We start from the raw sequence: 18,693 nt of genomic DNA, 5'->3' as shown, positions 1-18,693 counted from the left end.
GGCTTTTTCCATGGTTTCCAGGTCAATACTTATAAAATTCCAGTCAAAAATTAAAAAAATTTCTGGCCTAATAACACAGCATTAGCTCTATCAATTTTTTTTAACCCTTTAACGCCCAAATCTGCTGATTTTTAACTTCTGTTTCAAGCTCATAATATTAAAAGAAAAAAATTATTAAAAATTCTACAAGGACACATCCATACGTTTTTGGGGTCGCTCTTTCGAATGTCATGGTCAAAATTTCCAAAAAGTGACGTTTAACCATTATTTTTTCAAAAATACTGAAAAAATACAAGATTATGGAAAGTAATTTTTTTTCACATCCAATTTTAGTTGTAATATTGATTTTTCCAAATCATCTAAGGTATAAAAAACGTGTTCTTAATAGTTTTAGTTTGAAAATATGTTTTGTGTTTTAAGATTTTTGGTATTTTTTTATTCAAAATGGCACCTGAAAAAAAACAATTTTCCAAAATTCAACACAGGATGGATACAATTTTCAAAAGTTCATGAAATCAATTGAAAGTTATTCGGGAGTTTTCAGGGTCGCTGATTATGAATCTAAAGTCAAATTTTAAAAATTCAAAATGGCGGATCCAATATGGCGGACAACAATATTAAAAATTTATCGTATTGGCTTCAAATTTGTTACTCGGAAGTTTTTGGGGTCGCTGATTACGAATCTGCAGACAGATTTTAAAAATTCATAATGGTGGCTCCAATATGTCGGACGACAATATTAAAACTTTATATATTGGCTTCAAATTTGTTAGTCGGGGGTTTTCGGGGTCGCTGATTACAAATCTAAAGTCATATTTTCAAAATTCAAAATGGCGGACGACAACATTAAAAGTTTATTAACTCTTTGCCGTACATAAAGGGGCTTGTATACCTCCTCCGTTCTGAGTATATTCAGAAACGTCCAGCGTTTATGCTCATAGAGAATTTCCAAAACATTAAATTTTTTGGAAATTCTCTATGAGCATAGCCAATCAAAACGCTGGACGTTTCTGATATACTTAGAACGGAGGAGGTATACAAGCCCCTTAAGTTTTCCCCACCTCAGAAACAAGCAGTTTGACAGTTGAATCACGTGGACAATATCAGGGCCGGATGTTAGTTTGATTTTGAGGTTATGTTTACATAGGATATTTATGTTTGATAAAAGTCTTTAACAATCAAATTTACCAAAATGTGAATTTTCGATTTTGTATGTGTAATCAAGTTTTCTATATTATTTAATGTTCTAAAAAATCGAAAGGAATAGTGGTTATAACATTGTAAATATTTTTTTTAATGGCAGACAGTTTTTTGGCAGAATATGATCACTATTGTTTGGTTTTCGTTCAACTTTATTTTTTTAAATAAATGAACTTTTTTATTTTTTTGTGTAAATATTAATATGCGTTTATATAAATAAATATTAATTCTCTTGCGTGGACAACAAACTTTTTTTTGTTTTTATACAAAAAATGAGTGAAGATTGGTTACGGTACTTCGGGACAGTAGGGGACATTTGAAAAAGAAACAGTATATAAAAAATAACAAATATTATATTAAGAATATCTATACTATATTCATATAAATAACTTCTTATCATATAAAACTAAGTTCCTGTTTTTTATACGTTGAATTTAAAAACTCTTACCTACATAATAAGAATAAAGCTATTATAGGGTACATTTAATACACGGGGACAGTAGGGGACATTTTGCTCTTTTCTTGATTCACAACTTAAGTATGTTATTTAGACAGCAACGCAGAAGCTGTCAGATTTCTTAAGGAATATTGAAACTTTTTGCTAATAATTGAGTTATAAGAGATTCAAAGTATTTACTTACCATTTTACAGACGGGACAGCAGTGGACAACTATGTTACAACCGTTAATCAATTATTTTAATTTCTGCTCCACTATATAATTTGTAGGATGGAGACCAGAACATTCTAATCGCTTTGATGTTTTGAGGTTATTCATTTATTATTGTAGCATCGGTAAAACAGTGAGTGTAAGCGCGTAACCTATTCGTAGTGAGTGTGCAAAAATGAATTCATTTTGGCAGAATATAAAATATGAAAATAAGTAACATGTTTTTAATCATTTCTTAAAATGATATTCTTGAATTTTATATGAAGTTTATAAAGAATTATAAAGAATTTTTGTATAAATCTAATACAAAAAAATGTATATAATAATTATTAGAGGCAATGTAGTGCAAGTGCCTCGAGGACAGGGACAGTAGGGGACATTTAGTCTACTTTTTAGTCTGTCATTTCGTTTTAAAGCACCTCAAAGTTCTTCTATAAGTTAGTAAAAAATTGGAGTATGTTAGATATTAATCAAATAAACCAAACAATATTCATTTGCTAACTAAAAACTTTTTTTTTTACCAAGAGACATAGATTTTACATTTTAAATGAAATGAGCCATAAATGGGTTCCAATTTTGAGAAGGTACGATCCTGCAAATTTAGACACTTACATTCTCACACATAACTAACTTATCAACATAAGCATAAACGCCTCTTCTCATTGGCTGTTGCCCCAAAAAGGACTCTAGACGACATTTCGTAACATATTGTGGTGTATTCGAGTGTCTTATCATCGAATGTGATTTTTCGGTACATTACGAGACACCTTTCGTCTTTCAAGTGGACCTATATTTCATTTCATTTTCACACGCACGCACATATGTTTTTCCCCTCTTTATATATATTTGTATTCACGAAGTTGTGCGTTGCTACGACAATCGCGCATGACTTAGATTCTTCCAGGCGCGAAGTGACGCCGAGTTCAGGCTTTATAAAGATTGGCCGAGCATTGGTCAACATTGATTGAGCATGAGTGAATCAGCGAGAGCAGGAATGATCGAAGCTTTAATGTAACACCGATTCCAGACTGCAGCGCGAGCCTTGATTCAGCATTGGACATCAATGCTCAATCAATGCTGCGGACGCCTAACGCAGGACTGAAACAAGACTGCTTCCACTGTTCCCAAATTTACTCGTTTCTCAAGTTTATTCAATATAATGTGAATATATGAATTATTAATAATAATAATAAATATTATTGTTATTATTTTAATTCATGTATGTGTGTATATATACATTTAATGACAATAAGTTATTATTTGTAATAATTATAATATTATTTTCATATAAATAAGAATATATTACTAACAATAAATATCATTTGAATAGTAATTTTAAAAAAATAATTTTAGAAAGACAATTTTTCTGTTAATCGTTACATTTTTTTCTTGATTTTTCGCTCGCATGTGGGATCGAAACTCACGCACCCCGCCCCCCTAACGCATACCGGAAGTTCTCAACGCACGCATTTAAACCGCTCGGCCACAGAAGGCTGGAAGGTTTCTCGCCTAATCTACTATATCAATGCCAGTGCCGTCACTCAACATGGGATACCAATGTTCGTCCCATACTCGTTTCAAGTCTCAGTAATCTTGTTACAATATTCAGTTCCTTTATTGCCGTGTGCACTGTACAATATTGAATATAAATATTTATAAATTATTTAACATTAAAATATTTTTTCTGATAATTTTATAAGTTAAATTATATATTATTTTTTTTCTCGCACAGTGTCAAATTATTATTTCAAAGTTCAAGAGTTTCGTTTATCTGAAAAATTTTCAGTGAAAAAAATGTTCATTAGGTAGTAATAAATATTTATGCCTAGTAGTTTTACACTAGGATTAACTGTTTACTGAATATTATCAAAAATATATTTTTCGTCAAACGCGCGCGACTAAACACAAATACCACCATCCCATCTACTCAATGCTTTCCCCGCCTGTGACGTCATGAGGGGAAAGCATTGAGTAGATGGGATGGTGGGAACACGACAATCGCAACGTCGCGCTGTAAAGTCTCAAGGTTATTTGTGTTTAGTAGCGCGCGTTTGACGAAAAATATATTTTTGATAATATTCAGTAAACAGTTAAACCTAGTGTAAAACTACTAGGCATAAATATTTATTACTACCTAATGAACATTTTTTTCACTGAAAATTTTTCAGATAAACGAAACTCTTGAACTTTGAAATAATAATTTTACACTGTGCAAGAAAAAAAAATAATATATAATAATTTAACTTTATTGATATGAATCTTATATAATTAATATAAATATTATACACTAAATAAATATTAATATTTATTTACCAATTGATATCTTAATAACAATAATAATAATACTTAATATTAATAATACTTAATAATTATACTTAATAATTAATAATAATAATAATAATAATAATAATTTTTAAATAGTATAAAAAATTACTAAAAATTATCAGAAATAATATTTTAATATTAAATAATTTATAAATATTTATATCTAATATTGTTAAGTGCACACGGTATAATAAATAAACTATCAAGATTGATTCAAGCTTGAATAAAGACTGGATGTTGAAGCTCCTCTCACGAAGATTGACCGAGTGTTAAATCGAGCATGGGACGAACATTGGTGTCCCATGCTGAACCAATATTGAGTGACAATGATATAAAGACTGCTTCAACTCTGGGTTACCCACGCTGGGCGTACAAGACTCAGTCAAGTTTCAACCCATCGTCAGCACTGGTCTTTCGCGCCTGGATCTTCCTTCGAAAGATTGTTCGTTTTACTACGATTTCTTAATTCGAATTTATCAAGAATTATATATCTGTAATTATCAGTGAAATATTAATTAATCCGAAATTAATTATTCAATAAAATTAAATTGTTTATTTTATTGATTATTGAAGTTTTAAATAAATTCTATTATTATGTTATTAATTTGGAGTTATCCTTTAAAGAATTAAAAGCACATGTTCGTTAAAACCTAACCCCACAATATGAACGGCAAAGGGTTAATTGGCTTCAAATGTGTTACTCGGGGGGTTTTTGGAGTCGCTGATTACGAATCTGAAGTTAGATATTAAAAATTTTAAATTACGGACGACAAAATATATCAATGCTAACATAATTTCATCCGCTAATAATTCTGGCGAATCTTACTTGCATGATGGCGTTGCTGAATCTGAGTATAAGTCCGATGACATTTTTTCTGAGGCAGATCATGATTTTAATTCCTTGTTAAGAAAACATGAGCAGTTGTAAAATTCCATTAAAAAAGACTATTTTTAAGTACCATTTTCTCAACTCCAAATAATTTTTTTTTATCACACTTTGTTCTTATGATTTAATATACAAATAGGGTTGTAAAGTTTCATGAAACTTTGGAAAATGAAATGTTTCATGAAAGTTTCATTGCTTCATGAAACATTTCAAAGTTTCAAGTTTTAAGCGGGAAATTTCAAATTCAATGCAAGAAAGTATAATAATTAACGCATATTTTGTTGTCAAAAACATGAAGTATTATTATTTACTTTAATATCTTTCTTTAATTTTTATAAATAAAATAAATAATTAAAAAATATATTAATAATTTAATTTTAAGTCACTCGTTTGAGGTAATATTTCAGGTAATTTTTAGTTAATATTAACATAACTACTCTCGTGTTTTCAGATGTAAACAAAAAATTTTCATAAAACTGTTTCGAACTAACCTAAAATTTCTAGAGATTATCTAACCTAAACTGACAACTGCGCATGTGCATATAAAGCTTAATTATTGGTTCTTCAATGTTTCATGAAAGTAATGAAACTTTCGCTTATGAAACATTGAAATACTTTCAAATGAAAGTTTCATTGTTTCAATGAAACGTTTCATCACTCACAACCCTATATACAAAGGACTAAAATCTGATCGTTCGATAAAGACAAATATTTATTTTTGAATTTTCCGTGCCATTTTGAAAAAATAATTACCCGTTTTCTTGATTTTTTTGTTAAATAAGCAAACAACTTTAAATAAACTAATTTATTTGTAAAACCGAAAGACCACATAACAGTTCATTGATGTACAAGTATTTTAAAAAAACCATATCCGTGAAGTGGTTTTCGAGAAATTAGTACCTAAGTGATCCGACATTTTAAAGTTTTAAAATCTGACTTCAGATTCATAATCAGCAATACCAAAAACCCCCGAGCAACAAATTTGAAGCTAATATATGAAGTTTTAATATTGTCGTCCGCCATATTAGATCCGCCATATTGAATTTTGAAAATATGACTTTAGATTCGTAATCAGCGACCCCGAAAACCCCCAAGTAACAAATTTGAAGCCAATATATGAAGTTTTAATATTGTCGTCCGCCATATTGGAGCCGCCATTTTGAATTTTTAAAATCTGTCTTCAGATTTGTAATCAGTGACCCCGAAAACCCCCGAGTAACAAATTTGAAGCCAATACGATAAATTTTTAATATTGTCGTCCGCCATATTGCATCCGCCATTTTGAATTTTTAAAATTTGACTTTTGATTCGTAATCAACGACCTTGAAAACCCCCGAGTAACAAGTTTCAAGCGGTTTCATGAACTTTTGAAAATTGTATCCATCCTGTGTTGAATTTTGGAAAATTGTTTTTTTTTCAGGCGCCATTTTGAATCAAAAAATACCAAAAATCTTAAAACTCAAAACATATTTTCAAACTAAAACTATCGGGAACACGTTTTTATACCTTAGATGATTTGGAAAAATCAATATGAAAACTAAAATTGAATCCAAATGGGAAATGCCAGTGTAGTGCCGATGTTCACCACTGGCTTAGTACTCAGACGATTGTTCGGCGTAGTCTAGCCGAGCCTCGACAATTAGTGCTGGCGCAGTATAGAATTTTTGTTTCGCCAAAGCTTGGACAAGCCACGGCGGCAAGTGCTGGCTGAGTATAGAAAAATTGTTCACAACGCTCTTTGCCAACATTGCTTTTCTGACATAAACTTAAAAAAAATTATAAAAAAAGTTTATGAATGTTTATAAATATAAATTTATTAAAAAAAATTAATATTTTACTGTTTAGTTGTTCATTTTTTATTTTTATTAAATTTAATAATAACAATTTAACATATGTTACGTCCTATGGATTAAACATATCCAGGTGCGAATTTAGGTTGGCCGCCAGAGTTTGAAGGTTGGCCCAAGGTTGGCCTAACTTTGGCAAGCAAAGTTTTGGTTGCCAGAGTTTGCCCAACTTTGGCAAGTACTTGTGCCCACAGTTGGCCCGACTTTGCAAGCCAACCATTAAATGCAGAGTTTAACCAACCGTCGGGCCAACTTTGGCGACAAAGGTTGGCACAACTTATCCAAACGTAGTTTAAAAGACTTTCAGTTTCGATTGGCCGAACTCTGGGCAACGGTTGGCCCAACGGTTGGCAAAACTCTGTGAAACGCAGTTTAATTGACTTGATTTTTCTTGGTTGGCCGAACTCTGGGCAACGGTTGGCCCAACGGTTGGCAAAACTCTAGAAACGCAGTTTAAATGACTTAAACTTTCTTGGTTGGCCGAACTCTGGGCCACGGTTGGCCCAACGGTTGGCAAAACTCTGTGAAACGCAGTTTAATTGACTTAAACTTTCTTGGTTGGCAAAACTCTGTGAAACGCAGTTTAATTGACTTAAACTTTCTTGGTTGGCCGAACTCTGGGCAACGGTTGGCCCAACGGTTGGCAAAACTCTGTGAAACGCAGTTTAATTGACTTGATTTTTCTTGGTTGGCCCAACGGTTAACAAAACTCTAGAAACGCAGTTTAAATGACTTAAACTTTCTTGGTTGGCCGAACTCTGGCCCAACGGTTGGCAAAACTATGTGAAACACAGTTTAATTGACTTAAACTTTCTTGGTTGGCCGAACTTTGGGCCACGGTTGGCCCGACGGTGGGCAAAACTTTGTGAAAGACAGTTTAATTGACTTAAACTTTCTTGGTTGTCCGAACTCTGGGCCACGGTTGGCCCAACGGTTGGCAAAACTCTAGAAACGCAGTTTCATTGACTTAAACTTTCTTGGTCGGCCGAACTTTGGGCCACGGTTGGCCCGACGGTGGGCAGAACTTTGTGAAACGCAGTTTAATTGACTTGATTTTTCTTGGTTGGCCGAACTCTGGGCCACGGTTGGCCCAACGGTTGGCGAAACTTTGTCAAATGCGGTTTAAATGACTTAAACTTTCTTGGTTGGCCGAACTCTGGGCCACGGTTGGCCCAACGGTTGGCAAAACTATGTGAAACACAGTTTAATTGACTTAAACTTTCTTGGTTGGCCGAACTTTGGGCCACGGTTGGCCCGACGGTGGGCAAAACTTTGTGAAACGCAGTTTAATTGACTTGATTTTTCTTGGTTGGCCGAACTCTGGGCCACGGTTGGCCCAACGGTTGTCAAAACTTTGTCAAATGCGGTTTAAATGACTTAAACTTTCTTGGTCGGCCGAACTCTGGGCCACGGTTGGCCCGACTGTTGCAGCTTAAATATACATTTTGCGTTATGCACTCCCATGTGAGCGTAGCGTAGTGGTCAGTGTATAAGTCTTCGGTGCGTTAGGTTAGGGGTTCGATCCCAGCGAGCGATAGATATTTTCGAAAATGTATGTATGAGATTGTGTTTAATAATAATAGCAGGCCTCGAACTAGGTCCGTAAATCCCGTAAAAGTCCGTAACTTTGCTTGAAGTCCGTAAAAGTCCGTTTTTTTGAAAAAAGGTCCGTAAAGTCCGTAATTCGATTGAAAAAGGTCCGTAAAGTACGTAAGTTATACGATATAATTCGGATAATTTTAGAGAAATTACAAATGATTGAAGGAATTCAATTATTTTCAAAAGTAATAAAATTCTTCGCAAAAATTCAATTATGTTCAAAAATTTTTTTAAATTCTCGTCAAAATTTTAGAGATAATTAAATTCTTCTCCGCAATATCAATTATTTTCAAAAATTTTAATAAAATTCTTGGAAAAATTTCAATTATTTTCAAAAATTTTCCCTAATTTAATTATTTTTAATATCTACTATTTTAATAAAATTTTGCAAAAGAATTCAAATTATTTGAAAATTGATAGATACAATTCTTTAAAAGAATTCAATTTTAAGAAACATATGTAAATATTCAATAAATTTTCAATAAATTGTTTTTTTTGTATTTAAATAATGAAATTCTCGTAGAATTTTTTATAAAAATTGATTTATAAATGGATTTCAGTTAAAATTTTAGATTATAATTGAATATTAAAAGTATTAGAGCGTAAAGTTTTAGAAATAATTAAATTTTGAAAAGGTTTCAGATACAAATCTTTGAAAATTTGAATTTTTCATATTTTTAACTAACAATTCTGTGGAATTAATTTTTTTTTTTGAAAAAGTTTAATTGCTGATTTTTTTATATTATTTAAAGTTTTTATTTTCTAATATACATATTTAATTGAAGAATTTACAAATAATTGAAATTTCGTAAAATTGAATATTGTAAACAAATGGATTTGAAAATTGTCAAAGAACTTTTTCGAAAATTATTAAAAATAATCGATTTTCAGAAGAATTTTAGTTAAAAATTCTTGAAAATAATAATTGAATTGATAATGATTTTATCACTCTATCTTTAATTATTATAAAACATGAAGTAATCGATTGCTTATCGATATCTTCATGTTATTTAGTTATGAAAAAATCTAATTTATAGTTTTAAGAAAAATGTACTCATATATTTTTGTCAGTAATTGGTCCGTAAATGGTCCGTAATTTTTCATTTTTGGTCCGTAAAGTCCGTATTTTTAAATACTTTCACTGGTTCGAGCCCTGTAATAGGTAAAGGTTATATCTGATGTTCCCGCTAATAATAACGTGTTAATTGTTTAAATAATGTAGTTTTTTAATAATTTTTTACCTTTGGCTGTTGAAGTTGGCCAAACTTTGAAAATTGTGGTTGGCCCAACTTACGCATCTAAAGTTGTGCCAACTTTGGCGTCAGTCTTTGGACCAACCATTGAAATGTATAGTTGGCACAACATATGCATTTGAAGTTAGGCCAACTTCCTTATGAGTTGTCGGGCCAACCATCGTCGCCGTTAGACGGTCGCCGTTATCATCTGTATGGTTGGCCCAACCTCTGGCACGAGAAGTTGGACCGACTTTGTAAAAGTTGGCCCAACTATGGGCCGACCAAAAAATCGCACCTGGGATTTTTTTTTTTCAGTGTAGATTTTCATTAATTCATAGAATATTCTACGAATTACGTATTCAGTGACATAAAATAAAAACTAAGCAATAATGTTAGCATTAAATTTTAGATATTTCTACCTTTTGAGTAAATAATAATTATAAAGTTTAAAATTCCATGAAATAACAATTATATAGAGTTAAATTTGGGGAGAGTCATACGTCTCTAAATATTGACAATTTAAGGAATTAAAAATTTGTAATAATAATTTTTTTGTGCGCTATATTTAACAAAATTCCCGGTTTTTTCACGACTTTGTCCTAATTATTTCCGGTTTTTTTCTCATCAAATTTAAATTTATTTGATTTCAAATATAAATAAATCTACAAATGGCTTCAAAAATTTTTATTAGAATTTTTATGAATGATAAATAATTCTTTTGGCGAGTTTCTTAAAATTTTTTGAAAATAATGTTTTTTTAATCATTTTAATTGAAAATTTGATTATTTAATTTTATTAAAATGTTATTGATAATAATTGAATTTCTGCAAAGAATTTTTTAAAAAATGAATTGTACAGAACAATTTAATTATTTATAAAAATAATTAAAATTTTGATAAGAATTTAAACAAATTTTTAAATATAATTGAATTTCTGCGAAGAATTTTATTACATTTGAAAATAATTGAGTTGTTCTTTAGAATTTTACAGAAATTTATGAAAATAGCTGAATTCTAGTAAAGGATTCTTTTTAAAAATAGTATTCAAAAGAATTTAGTAAATCTAAAGAATTTTGCAACTTATAGAAATAATTAAATTCTTGAGAAAAATTTTTTACTGTTTCTAGAAATAATTGAATTCTTTCCACGAATTTTAATAAAATTTTTAAGAATAATTACATTTTTCCAGGAATGTGATTAAAATTGTCTTAAAAATAATTGAAATTCTGCAATGAGTTTTACTATTTATGAAAATAATTGAATATATTGTGAAGAAATTTAAAAAAATAAAATTATAATTATGGTGACTAACTTCCCCTGATTATTTTCAAAAAATTTAAATAAAATTCTTTAAAAGAATTTTAAACATATCGATATTATAATCGATATGTTTTAATTTGTAAAAGGAACACAGAAAAATGTTGTCTCACAAAAATCGAAAATTTATTCTGATCAGAAAGTTTCCATTAAATTCATTATAATTTTTATCGAAAACTCTTAGCACACGGAAAACATTTTTTCAGTCAAAGTTCCCGAACTGTACCTGAACGGTGGATATGAGAAAAAGTTAAGGTCTAATTCTGCATTACACTAAAGATGTCCCTGAATTTTTTAAAAATCTGCCGTGAACTTCGAGAATTTCTCGTGCTCTACACAGTAGATTCCTGAAAAGTTCAAGAATTTCTTTAGTGTAATGCAGGATTAGACCTCAACTTTTTCTCACTGTTCAGGTGTTCAGGTACAGTTCGAGAACTTTCCCTGAAAAATTTTTTCCGTACATTTTCAACCTACGGTTTTGTAGGATTTTCAAAAATTCTTCCGTATTCATAGTTCTAAAATATATTCTTCATTTTATTAATCATGAACATTTTCCCGTATGTACTTTTTCTGTGGTAAGACAGGCAGGTAAATTGCTACCGTGATAATTCTTGAAATCATTTACGCGCGCATCGCGCGCGTAGGATTTTGCTAGTTAATAATAATTTTACAATATTTGTTATAGCGTAGTTTAATTGTTTATAATTTTTAAATGTATGTAGGTTTTTGAATTTTAATTTTATCGTAATTTTTAACGTAATTGTCGCATTATTCAATTATTTATTTTGATTTTATGATCATTTATTTTTTACAAATTGTTATTAATAATTTGTGAATTATTATTGGATTATTATTCATAATTATTCTTTGTGGATATTTATTTGTTATTAATTATTTTATAAACAATAAATATTTATTTTCACACATTATTGATAATGTTAAAATATTAATTATTTATCATTTTTATTTATTGTTTTATTTATTATTCATTTGCAAATGAAAATTAACGTTTCTATTATTTAAACACATTTTAGAATGTGTATATGTATGCACTCTCGACCGTACCTTTAAAAAGGCCGTTCCTTAGACATCTGCACGCTAAAAAAAAAGTTTTACTTTCAGCCTCTTTTTGAGGCTGAATTTAAGATGTAAACGGAGTCAGCCCCGTTAAACAAGGACAGACTTATGTGAAATACATGGGCTGAATTTAAGGTGTAAACGGAGTCAGACTTTTTTTTTCCTGTGTGGTCATAGCAATTACAATATTACAATTTATGGTTTCCTTTAACATTTGGAAACACTTTGACTTTTGTTCGGAAAAAGTATTTTTTCTAGAAGGTTAACTGTTAAGAAGGATGAAATTTGAACTGCCTTTTTCACGGTACAATCTGTGAGCGATAAAAATGTTGTTTGAACGAATTTTCTAGGGAAAAGATAATTTTGAAATGTTTGTCTGGTCTGTTTAGTGTAACTCTTATAGGGCCCATTTTAAGTTATTTGAAAAATATAATTTGAAAAATAAAAGTGAAAAATATACAGGATGTAACACATAATTGTCTAATTTTGTAAATAATAAATTATTTAAACAAATTAAAATTATAAACAATATTTAAACTTTAATCTCAATAATAATTTGGTTCCTATTAAAATACTATTATACTTCTTACTATGAATAAAAAATTATTAAAAAATTACGTAAAATGTTAAATGCAATAAGTAAAGTAATTTAATTTAATTATTAAAAATTTATTTTAATTTATTTTATTTCAATTTATTATTTCTAATGTATCCCTATTTTTTTCTCATCTTTGACTCAATAATTGTATGTCTGAATGATACTGAGATATTAATACTTTACTGTACACATGTGTCTTTAGCATAGTGGTTAGAGCGTTAGTCTGTTAGTCCGTAGGTTCGATTCCCCTCGTCAGCAATTTTGTTTATTTTCATAGGTTTGCGATATTTCTAGATTCCATTCGTTAGGTACTAAAATATGAAAATCTAATGCACATTTACTGTAATTGAAGGGCTACATAAAATAAGGGGACGAACGCGTGGTTGAAAGGGATAATATCAGTCAGGTAGCAGCGAGCGGCTCAAGGCTTGTCACTGCTACCCGACTGGTACTATCCCTTCCAAGCCTCGCGTTCGTCTCCTTATTTTATGTAGCCCTTCAATTGTTTATTATTTAATTTTTAAATGTTATAAAAAATTTTTTTCTACTTCATTTACTATATCCATTGTTAGTCTCCATCTTTAATACAATTTCTTTAAGAAGAGGAATATTTTATGAATAATAACTATTTATTAATATTATTTACCATTTTGTTGTTAAATTATTTATAATTATGAATTTACGACTAATTAATAACAATACGGCATTTATTGCGGCAATATTCTCAGCCAGCACTGGTCCAGTGCTGCGCCAGCGCTGTCTGGCAGCACTGGCAGGCAGTACTTCGCCAGCGTTAGACAGCGTTATCATCCCAGAGTTATGCCAGTGCTGTCTGTCAGCGTAGCTGCAAGTACTGACAGTGCTGGTGCAGTACTCCGCCAGTTATAAATTTCCCATTGGGATATGAAAAAAAATTACTTTCCAAAATTTTGTATTTTTTGAGTATTTTTGAAAAAATAAGGGTTAAACGTAACTTTTTGGAAATTTGGACCATGCCATTCGAAAAAGCGACCCTAAAAACGTATGGATATGTCCTTGTAGAATTTTTAATAATTTTTTCCTTTTAATATTATGAGCTTGAAACCGAAGTTAAAAATCAGCATATTTGGGCGTTAAAGGGTTAAATTTCCAAATTCCAAAAACATAATAAGAATTAAAAACCAAAAATTTTTCTTCCGTAGAGTTTTTTATATTTAATTATATTTATTTATTTAATTTACTTAGGGTCAGTTGGGGTAAATAGAAACAGATTTGCTAAGTTTCACCAATAACATAAGTTTTTTTTTAAATCGGAATACTTTCGGTTTTCTTGTGTATATATTGAGTTATTATTACACTTCCGTGGAACAATTTTATGGCGAAGTAAAAAATATGGGTATCATTAAATCGCAATAATCAACTGTTTCTATTTATTCCTAAATTTTTCAACTTTGCAAAAATTTAGGGGTAAATAGAAACAGTTGATTATTTCTTACAAAATTTAAGAAAAAATCAAGTCATTTTCCTAGAGACAGGAGGAAAAACTTCGGTAGTGGGGGTATGGCAATGCTGAGTCGCTCAGCTGATGTATGGTCAGGCGTTTACTTTCAAAAAAAGTTTTCGCCGCAATAGACCACACGGACTTCTGCGCAGCTACACAGGTAAACACGGGAAAATATATTCTATACAAATACAATATGAAATATAAGTGTTTATATTTTCAAACATCTTTTAGTTATTAAAAAAAAAGTTTTAAAAACAAAAAAATGTGTAAACTATAGCATGAAGTGTATTAAAAGTTAACAAAAAGTAATAGTCATAGTGCTGTGTTTATCTTTCTTCTTGTTTCAACTTTTCACACAGCACGTTTTCGGAATTTTTAATTATTTGAATAACACTCAATTTAATAATCACTCACATTATTTCTATATATATATATCCGTTATGACACACATTGTGTCTCGATTGCACTTTAAAGTTAACCTCAAATTAAAATCATATCATACACATGTGAAACACACGGTATACCAGAATTTGAATGTGTGAGTGATGTGCAGAAGCACCGCGCCGGCGACTTTTCGAAACGAAATACGCCTGGTTAAAGAAAAGTTCTTGACTCATCCCCACTACCGAAGTTTCACCTCCTGTCTCTACCTCTGTCTATAGATACCATAGAAACCATAGATCTTTTGCTACTCCAACAATATACAGCCAGCCATAGAATATGGATGCAGCAACCTTAACTATGGATATCCCGTATTTTTCAATATAATATGGCTGTGATATCCATGTATCTGGATGTGTCAACTATTCCTTTTTCTCCGTGTAGAAAACGTCGTATTATTACAAAAATATTATTGGGTCAGTCCATTATATTTCACCTGAAGCCGTTGCAGCCTATTTTTAAAAAAATCTCATAATTTGTAAAAATGATGTTTAATATCCATAGAATACATTTTTGAGAATTCTTTTATAAAATTTTTTGAATTAAACTTAGAATTTTAATTTTTAAGTTGAGTTGCACAGTAGAAAGGTTAGATTGACAGTTCTGAAAATTTAATAAAAAAGCATGGAAATAATTTAGATAATACAAATTTCTTGATTGATATTTGTTAAAAATGAGCTAATTTACTTGTATAAATAGATTATTATGTAAACATACCTAAAATAATAGATAAAAATTGATTTTAAAATTTACCTATGAAATGTCAAAAGTCACTACATTTTATTTACACTTTTCTAAAAAGTTTATAAATATTAATAAATTTATTACTATTTAATGTAAAGTATTTTTAATGTACTTTCATAATATGTGCTAACTTTTTAATGTTATAATATAGAAATATAAAAAATTTTACCTTTAATATTGAATGTTTTATGATTTTCAGTGATTTTAATCACTTATTTCTTCTTAGGTGCAAGACCAAAAAATCCCATTTTTGTCTTAATATTTAAGTTTGACCTTCTTTTCCATTCTATTAAATTTTGGTGATGGAGAACGAGCTACTTTGTAGTTTTATTCATGTTTAAAAAATCTGCTTCCAAAAGCGAGTTTGTTGGTTAAAATGCAGGTAATTTTATAACACTGAAGTTGGCTATCTCAATAGTTTTGCAAAAATCTACTTGCATTTTAACCAACAAATTCGTTTTTTCAGCAGATTTTTTAAACTGAAAAGTAATTTGTTCTCCATCACCAAAATTTAATAGAATGGAAAAGAAGATCAAACTTTAATATTAAGACAAAAATGGGATTTTTTGGTCTTGCACCTGAGAAGAAATAAGTGATTAAAATCACTGAAAATCATGAAACACTCAATATTAAACGTAACATTTTTTATATTTCTATATTATAAAATTAAAAAGTTAGCACATATTATGAAAGTACATTAAAAATACTTTACATTAAATAGTAATAAATTTATTAATATTTATAAACTTTTTAGAAAAGTGTAAATAAAATGTAGTGACTTTTGACATTTCATAGGTAAATTTTAAAATCAATTTTTATCTATTATTTTAGGTATGTTTACATAATAATCTATTTATACAAGTAAATTAGCTCATTTTTAACAAATATCAATCAAGAAATTTGTATTATCTAAATTATTTCCATGCTTTTTTATTAAATTTTCATAACTGTCAATCTAACCTTTTTACTGTGCAACTCAACTTAAAAATAAAAATTCTAAGTTTAATTCAAAAAATTTTATAAAAGAATTCTGAAAAATTAATTCTATGGATAATAAACATCATTTTTACAAATTATGAGATTTTTTTAAAAATAGGCCGCAACGGCTTCAGGTGAAATATAATGGACTGACCCTGTTTGTTTATTTAAAATTTAGCAATACTTTTAGCCCTGATAGAAATACTGATGCCAGCTTTGTATGTGTTTTTTCAGATTAGAAAACTCAAAAATGCCAAAACCAAAGAGATTTAAGTTCAGTAAGATGGTAGTTATCGTCTGAACTGGAATTACAGTCAAACCTGGATAAGTGACAGTAATTTCCAGCTCCCGTCATTTTTACATGTAAAAACCACTTTAAGTGATAATCTGTAAGTGATTTTCAAACCTCACGGAAAGAAAAAGTCTGGAAGAGATATCCATAAAAATATTGTTGAGCAGAATATTGTTGTGTTATCCAATTCAATGGAAGAGACAACTTTCAGGATGGAAGCACTTTCAATATTCAATGAATGAGGGAGCCATATTATACTGTTGAATCAAATATGGATGTGACATCCATAGTCATGGTTGGGCTTACAATTCATACTATGGATTTTCACATATGGCTGCCTCATCCATATAAACTTTGGTTGGGAGATCCAGTTAGTTCAAAATTTCGATACTTGTTGCGCGCAATTCATTATCATGGCATCCTTTTTAAAAATGGTCGTCTCAATTTGTCCATCGCGTCGGTCTCCTGTCGCGTCTATATAATCGCGTTGTGAGTTTATTGCGTATAAATAATGTTATAATTGTTTATTATTTATTATTGTTATTGTCTATTAGTTTTTATGTAAATTCATTTTCATGAAATAAGTGTATAGTATATAAGGAACATTATATGCTAGCCTTAACTGTGGATATCCCGTATTTTTCAATATATTAACATGGCTGTGATATCCATGTATCTGGATGTGTCTACTATTCCTTTCTCTCCGTGCTCTATAAGGGAGAATCTTTTCCGTATTATTTCCGAAAAGTCTACAGATATCAATAAACAATAATTAAAATTTTAATAGATGTATAGGGGGGTGTCTATAAATTACGTAAGACATTTTTCAGCAAAATTTGACCCCCCCCCCTCCTCCCTAAATGCCTTACGTAATTTATGGACGACCTCCAGGAACAAAGACCGCTTTTATTTAAACTCTAATTAATACATATATGTCATACACAGAAAAATGTAGTTTCAAATCTAATTTAAGGGGAGGTTCTCATTGCGGGGGCCAAAATAAACACAAACTTTGACAATTTTTTGCGAGGAACGGCTATGACTTAACGATGTAATTTTTTTTTCTAAATAAAGATACATTCTTGAACTTTTAAAATATATATTTCATTTTCAAAAAAATGCAAAATGGCGGCCAATATGGCGCATCTAGAAAATAATGTTTTTTTAAATAGGGAAAACGGTGGGCATTCTACACTGCGCAATTTTTAGTCTAAAACAAAAACTCAAAATTTTTTATAAAGGTGACATCCTAAAGAATAGGTTATACCTATAAAATAGTTAAAAAGTTATTAAATGACAAAATGGCGGACACATTTTTAAAAAAACTGCGTTTTCGCATTATTTTTCCATATTTGATCTCTTGTAAAAATCTCTATTGTTAACAATTTTATCATATTATAGGTATAACCCCAGTAGAATTTAGTTACCTTTAATTATCCGCAAACCCGAAGTTGATTGATTAAATAGTTTAGACGCTACGATGCCCACCAGTTTTAAAATCTTGTTTCGAGTAAAACGCGTTTAAGGTTTCAGAAACATTTTTGTGCAATAATTGTATTCTTTGCAATTCTTTGTTCAATTTGCGTATATGATAAATATCTATAGGTATTTAGGGTCGCTCTTTACGATTCTGAGGTCAGATTTGCAAAATTTTTAAAAATTGATTCGATTTGCCTGACATTTGTTACTCAGTGCTCGGGACGGCGGTGAGTTCAAGACTTCATAAAAACGAAAATATTCTTCGGATCAAAAAATCGCTATACACACATATTCTACATATATATAGCTTTAAAAAAATACAATAAAAAAGAAATCAATTTTTTTGACTCCCGCAATGGGAACCTCCCCTTAACAAGAAGCGTTTGCTTTTAAGAGTTTAATACAAAAGTTTTCAATTCTTTGAAAAGTCGAAATGCCTTCGCGAAAACATTTATACATTTATAAGTGAGAACCTGTGGATATATGTAAGAAACTTATGTAAGTGAGATAAAATTCTCGGTCCCT

General features: G+C 30.0%; 1 protein-coding gene across 1 annotated transcript in view; it reads left to right on the top strand.

Moving 5' to 3' along the window:
• The window catches only part of LOC122503418, a 51,757-nt gene that overhangs the window by 2,371 nt on the left and 30,693 nt on the right, over positions 1-18,693 (top strand). The window lies entirely within an intron of this gene.

This window comes from Leptopilina heterotoma, unplaced genomic scaffold, assembly GCF_015476425.1.
Source record: "Leptopilina heterotoma isolate Lh14 unplaced genomic scaffold, ASM1547642v1 Lhet_260, whole genome shotgun sequence".
NCBI lineage: Eukaryota > Metazoa > Arthropoda > Insecta > Hymenoptera > Figitidae > Leptopilina > Leptopilina heterotoma.
This window is presented reverse-complemented; position numbering and strand designations above follow the sequence as displayed.